Source organism: Scleropages formosus, chromosome 3 (genome assembly GCF_900964775.1).
Source record: "Scleropages formosus chromosome 3, fSclFor1.1, whole genome shotgun sequence".
Classification (NCBI taxonomy): domain Eukaryota; kingdom Metazoa; phylum Chordata; class Actinopteri; order Osteoglossiformes; family Osteoglossidae; genus Scleropages; species Scleropages formosus.
Window position 1 is genome coordinate 24,221,265 of NC_041808.1, and position 7,286 is coordinate 24,228,550.

The window sequence follows — 7,286 nt, forward strand, 5'->3', positions numbered from 1 at the left end:
CCGGTCGGTCACGTCGGAAGACCGGGACACGACAGGGAGGGACTGCGAGTTGGTCCGGGAAGCTGCTGTCCCATCGCTTTATGAGCGCCGTGTGGTGAACTGCGGAGGGATGCTGAGAAATGAGTCCGGTGATGCGGTAATGGGTTAATCAGCCAATTAATGGGAAGTAAATAGGTACAAATCAACATAGGAGGTGGGTAAAAAGTACTGTGACTTTCAAAAGAGTAATTATTCAAAAACTCACATACACACACTGTCTGAACCGCTTGTCCCATTCAGGGTTGCGGGGAGCCTAACCTGTCAACACAGGGTGTAAGGCAGGACGGGACGCCAGTCCGTCGCAAGGCACCCCAAGCAGGACTCGAACCCCGGACCCACAGGACAGCAGGACCTGGTCAAACCCACTGTGCTACTGTGCCCCCCAAAAATTCATGTAAAAATTTATTTGGATTAAAAAGTGTTAAAAAACATCCAAAGTACCAAAGTTACTCTGATTCAAATGAAGCCTTTCGTCTTATGAGCCACCTAAAAAAATACCATTCGATTTTTTGAAATGGAATCTGATTTATCCATGCAAATGCCTTTTCTAAATTCTTGAACAACAGTATAAGATACAGTGAGCACTTCCCTCCTTTCCACAGCGATGTCGACCAGTGCTGCCTGTCTTTATTTGGATAAAATTACTGCTTTACCTTTTTTTAATTTAAAAAAAAAAAGTCACATTTTTATAAAGTGGCCTGGGCTTATATAAATGTTTTAGCCATTTATGTAAAAGGCCAGAATTAGTTTGTGAAGTACATGGAGGTGTTGACAGCGGACAGACACAGCCAGCCACAACCTAGGACTGACCCACTTATAACTGGTCATCATTAAATGGTTTGTGCCCAGAAAGGTGGGGTTGGGGGGGGGGGGGATTTAAGCCCAATTAAGATGAAATGGAGTTACTCATAATAAGCTATTTGAATGTGCTCCCCGTGCACCGAAGACCCTCTTCCAGGAAGAAGTGATGCAGAAGCTGCAGATGTTCTCCTCACATGCGCAGACACAACCGGAGCAGATGCCGACTGGCTTCGCTGGCGAAACTGTCGTTCTGCATATAACCCCCTTTCACCGGGTTGGTGGCAGATGGGGCCACTTGAGACGGTCGTACCTGGTGTCTGAAGGTCAGCGCTGATCAAGGTACTATCTTCACACATCCAGGGAGGTGTGCTACAACCCATGATCTTTAAACTTCTTGATAATATTACACGCAATGAAAAGAGGCACATCAAGGTCTCTGGAGATGGATTTGTATCCTTGAGACGTTTGTCTGTAGTCTTGTGTCCGAGGTCTTCAGACATCTTTTCTTTTCTTTTCCATTCCACTGTGGTACATACGTAAAGTGGCCAAAAAAAAAAAAAAATCAGGAGAATGAGTCATTTTCTCTGTTCAAACCAGTTGACAAAGTGATTTTTCTTTTGCAGGCAATTGCATATCACCACAGGTGAGTTCAGTTACAAAATAAAGGAGAATCACCTGCTTGAAATCAGTTTTTCTAACCGCTTGCAGAGGTGCTAACAACTTTGCTTAGGCCATTTTAGGATCTCTTGTGGAATAAGCTACGGTTCAAGAAATTATTCCGAGTTTTTTGTCTGCGAACCAAAGCAGTACATCCAGACAACCAAAAGAATTTTCAGTTTTTTGGGGAAATGTTGCATTATTTGAAAAATGTGCACAGGTCACAATACTTTGGGCCATGGAGGGATGGAAGGTGTTCAGTAGATGCACCTGTAAAAAAATGGAAGCTCAACACTGGGTTCAGGTGACGAAATGGAAGCTGTTCTGCTGATCCTCGTGACACAGAAATGTAGGAATTCCACTGCTGTAACAGTCAGCGTTTCATACTTCGCGTTTCATACAGCTGCACGCAGCCGCAGAAGCATCTCCTCTAGGCTGGAGAAGGACGCAAGCGGTAATCGCGGAAGGCGAGTGTGTTGACGAAGAGGTCGGTATTGCAGCGTGTCTCAACGTCCAAAGACATGCGCACGCGAACCCTACGGCCGATCCACCTGAAAACACGCGGAGAGCCACACGTTTCACGTAACTGCGAGATTGTGTAGCAGGAAGCCGCGCCGCGTTGACTGCAGTCCGCCAGATTCCTCGCCGCTCTTCTGAAGGACATTTCAGTTCTCGAGCAGGATGGAGCAGCAAGAGCTTGAGGCGGTTTAACGGTTTGGGGGGTGGGGAGCCTTGCCAGCGCCGTGCGGTTTTGTCGATCGCAGGCCACATAGAGTGGAGCGAGCAGGGACCGCTCGCCGGTCACACTTGATCTGCCTTGACTGGTGTCCAAGCCCCAGACGCTATTCATCACCGCCATAAAGCGAAACACAAGCCGGACTGCTGAAAAGCGAAACGTTAGAACCCGAGCGGAGGGAGCGGACCTCGCGTTGTTGTGCATCGCCGTGTGTGGCGAGCGCCGGGGGCTCCATCGGCGCTTCCTTTGCCGGTGCGCAGGCCCCGTCCTCCCTTTCTTTCCCCTTCTCCGAAAGCCCTCGGCGCGGTTGGCTTCGGGTCCTTCGAGGTTAAGTACCGTTCCGTACGTGATTATGTTTATCCAAGCGGACGGCGCGGCCCCCTCTCCGAACGGTTCGTTTGGTACTTCAAATACACTCATCTCGTCTCGCCGCTGTATTTCACCGGGAGGCTCGGAGTCGAGGAGGATTTTGGAATCCGCGCGCAAGTTCGCTCGCTTCCAAGTCACGGCCTGGCTGCTGCACTTTGCTTCTGACGCTCACATTTTACCAACTCAAGTGTCTCATCCAGCACAGCACCTGTTGTCTTTCGTGTTTTACTTTGTTTCTGTCTATCTATGTATCTGTCAGTTGCAAAGACTTATTTGACAGTCCGTGTACGCTAGTATCGTTGAAGTGGCACGACGCCCAGCTGTGATGATACTGCCGAGGTTCACAGGAGGCATGATACTCGGCACCCGGCTCCTGGCTCAGTGAAGTTTGCAGCAGGTGGCTGCAACATGACGGACTGTTGGGGGACCGGCGGACACTTGCCGGCCGGGATACCTGCGAGGGGGCGATGGCCAGAACGAGGAAAAGCGGACACCTGATGGGTCCCCCCGTACACCATCCAGCAACACTAAGTGGCCTCCTTGCTTTGTGCTTACAGCACGTGCGAGGACTTCCATATGTAACTTTGCCCATTTACATCTGGGATCCCGAGAACGTCGCGTGCCGTAAGGCCACCGTAGCGGACGGGGGAAGAATACAGTTCGTCCTTTGCGGCCTCTCGGGTTTATTTTCTAGAACCGCTCCTTTATTTATTTGGACACCGTTGGATATAAAGCAAGACTAAGACTAAACATTTAAACCAAACACAGTCAGCGTCCCTCAAGATGGGGCCCAAGAGAGCGGCCATGGAAACGAATCCTCCCGCGCGCGTAAACGTAGCCGGGGCAGATGCCGACCGGCTCCGCGGGGAAAGATCCGGTTTGAAGAGTACGGATCGAACCCAGGGGGCACGTGTGCGGCGCACGTCTTTGTGTGCGCGGAGCGGCATCTCCCGTGCCGCATTTCTGTCCGTGTGAGGAATCGGACTGTGGCGCGTCACCCGGGAGGCCCGACTTCTCCTTCCGCACGGTGCTTTGCTGTCCCAAATTAGGCAATTAGGTAGATGAGGTACATCGGGTAGCAGGTTGTGGGTTCCATGACATGCTTTAAATACCTCCAGCTCCGCAGCGCTCCGAGCCAGTTATGTAACGCGGTTCAGCGCTGCAGATGTGGGTCAGAAAAGCACGGCTCTAATAAAGGGAGTCGCCGGGCCTCGGAGCGGTTCGGAAATCGGGCTCTCCCGGCGCACGCTTGAGAAAAGTTCCGAACCGGAGCGGCTTCGCTAAAATATACAGCTGTATGGAGCTCTGTCTATTGTTTTCCGTAATAACGAGGAGTGAGGAGGGAAGCGTTTTCAGCTGTTTAAACTGTGTATCTAAGCAGAGCAGGTTGCGCGCAACCCAAGGACGGCGTGTGCCCGTCTGTTTTGACTCTGGCATGTTTCCCTCTGCGCAGGGAAGAGCACCCAGTTTGTGTTATAATTGCTAACAAACAATTTCCATAACTCGCACGGTGGCACCGCGAAAATGCGTCTGGGAGGATCCCGCTCCGTATCCGCGTCGAGAAGCACCTCGGCCGCGCAGCGACGCCTTGGTGGTCCATTTCAACATCGGTTGTTTACCGCGCTCTGTGGAATGTCACACTAACAAGACAGCGGGGGTGAAATGTCTTCGCCGTGACAACCACAAGCCGAGATGGGTTCGCAGCTGTGACCCGGCCTCGCGGCGATCCCTAAATGAACCAATATGTGCGGATCGCTTTTAATCCGCACTCATCTACCTACCGGGGGCTTCTGTGCTTGAGTTCGGGCAAACTAGCTGGGAGGACGGCAGCCGTGAACGCTTGTCTGGCGGTCTGGTCTTGGGGGACGAAAGCGCCTCGCTGGGGAGATATCAAAGTACGCCATCCGCGGTCACGGACGGACAGCAAAGTGTCATCTGCTGGGACACGCAACGGCAAACGGAAAAACAGAGAGGGATGTACGCCCAACAGAGCAGCAAAACCGGAAATCAGATGAGCTCTTTCTTATGACTGGAAACCACTGTAAATATTTGTGGAAGACTTTACGCGGTGCCTAGAAATTATATCGGTGTCAGCGGGCGGAGGGCCGTGGCCTATAGGCATTGCTATCAACAAGTAGGTCTTGGGTTACATAACAGCCGAAACATACCTGTCATCGTGCTCATATGTTGCCGTGGAAGTCTTCGACAACAGGATATTTCTCTTCCTAAATGTAATCTTCCGCAGGTGGGCTCAGTTTACGCGGCACACGCTTGTCGCCCAGGACCAGCGCCACCCACGGTGAATGAAGTCACACCTGCTTGCGCCTTTGCAAATGTTCTGTCGTATTTTTTAACCACTAAAACATGACAGTACCCTCAGGGGCACGCGGACATACCCACATCAGGTGCGGCCGCAGGATTTACACCAAGTGATGAAGGACCGAGACCGCAAAGCTCAGACCGGTGTGGCTGCAGACGCCGCCCCGTCCTGTCTGCTGACGTGTTCCCGTGCGTTTGCCGCTTTAGTAAAAACACTCCGTAAGTCCACTTCGTATCACCTCACACGTGGTCGTTCCCTGAACCCAGAATGCCTGGTGCGTCACACGCTGTAAAAAGTTTCAAATCGTGCAAAATCACTTCTACGTTTAACAGGTCAGCAGATTGCTATGGATGGACCCGCTGCCTTCCTGTCGAAGGATGCGGGTTCGGATCCACCTCCTACTTATGGTACCCGTCACCAGAGCGCTTGCCCTCAACCGAGCGAAACCGAGTAAATCAGCGTTAGCGTAAAAAGTCACTCCGGGGAACTAAATTAATTTTAAATATTAAAAGAGTAAAAATATGAAATCCATCAATCAATCAATCAATCACTGTAATCAGTTTAGTATACAAACCTGATGTTGCAAGTTGCTTAGGAGTTACATTAACAGCTAAATAAAAAAGCATTTTTGAACCAAAAATGAAACTAAACATATATTAAAAGTATTAGGATTGCTCTGAAGTCTATACCACAGTATAGTATCGTGCAGGGCTGGGGGGGGGGGGGGGGGGGGGCACCTTGGATGGGACGTCAGGCCATTGCAGGGCAGCCGCACGTTCCTTTATACTCTACAGGTACTCTTTGCATTGGATACTCACCAAGGCACCTGAAACATGTCTTTGGACTGTGAGAGGAAACCAGAGCACCTAGAAGAAACTCTCGCAAACACGGAGAGGGTATGCAAATTCCACAAAGACCGAACTGGATTCCAGCCGATGGCCAGGCATTACTGAAGATACCATTTATTTCCTCATCTTTTCAACAGTACCTACCTACCACTGTGTTCTGCCAGTGGGTCTGCAGTATTGTAGTATACATTGTACACACCAGTGAAACAGTGTAAATATTTATTACCCAGGATCCTTATGTTTATACTCAAGAGACAGCTTGTATTTCTCTACCCAGGGTATGTTGTGGACAAAAACTCCCGAAAAAAATTCATTCCACAGATAACAAACTCTTCATGCCTCGTTCCACTTCACAGGGGTTTGAATTCATCTGTTTTTTTGCAAATAACCTTGTGCATTACCAGTAATAAGTTTCAGACATGCAGTGGGTGGTCCTCAGCATTGACGCTCGGGAGGAAAGGCGGCGGGACCGTCCAAGGGGCTACGGCTGCCTCTGCGCCGAGCTGTACTGCACTGCTCTCCACCACCTTCACTGACACCCTGCAAGCCTGCCTTTTCACCAGCTCTCACTCGGGATGCACTTTTAACTCCAAAGGGGTCCGTTCCACTTGTCACCCGTTGTCGTCTGTGCTTTTGCATAAAGTGAAAACATCTACGAACCTGCTGGTACACCTTTACAGAGTCCAGGATATTTCAAGTCTGATTTTATTTACACGTTTCTATCAAAGCATGACACAAAAATAGAAAATGATGGATGTATATTACTCGATTTTTTGTGAGACTATCCAAAAGTATGAAAACTATTCACAGAAAGCTTTCATTATGAGCTATACATTCAGTGACGCACGCACGCACGCACGCACGCACACTATTCAGACTGAAGGAGGTTCTTAAATGCATTTTCTACCGACGCATCTGCAGGTTACTTGTCTCTACCCTCGCAGTTGGCAACGGTACACCAGTGCGGCGTGACCTGAAGTGTCCAAAGAAAGCGATGAAATTGGAGGAGTCCGCTGGAGAAGCTTCAATAAAATCTGATATGACTAAATTATTAGCTATTAAAACACTGCATTGCTAATTATAGTAAAATAAAAACTGGTACATATACGGCCCCTTTAAGTAAGGATGGAACAGACAGGTTGGTTTCTTCTTACAGAATATGCATTTTCTGCATTATCCAAAAGATGATGTATATTTGGGTAAACAAACAATTGACAGAATTTTTATTTAACAGACTTGCTGCTGTTTACTGTATTTTAATGTGGACAAATATAAAAAATAAAAAAAAAAAATCCCACTGCTTATGGGCAGGAAGGATCAAGAAAAATGACCAAATCTAGAGCTTCAAACTTGGTAAAAGTGTCTATTTACTGCAGGTTTTATTTCTGTCAGAAGTTTATATAGATTTTTTTTTTTTTTTTTTTTTTTTTAAACAAAGCTAGGAACTTGATTAAAATTAAAATGAAACAAACGAGGAGCTCTAAAGAACCCCGCTCCCTCAGCTCGAACCATCGGT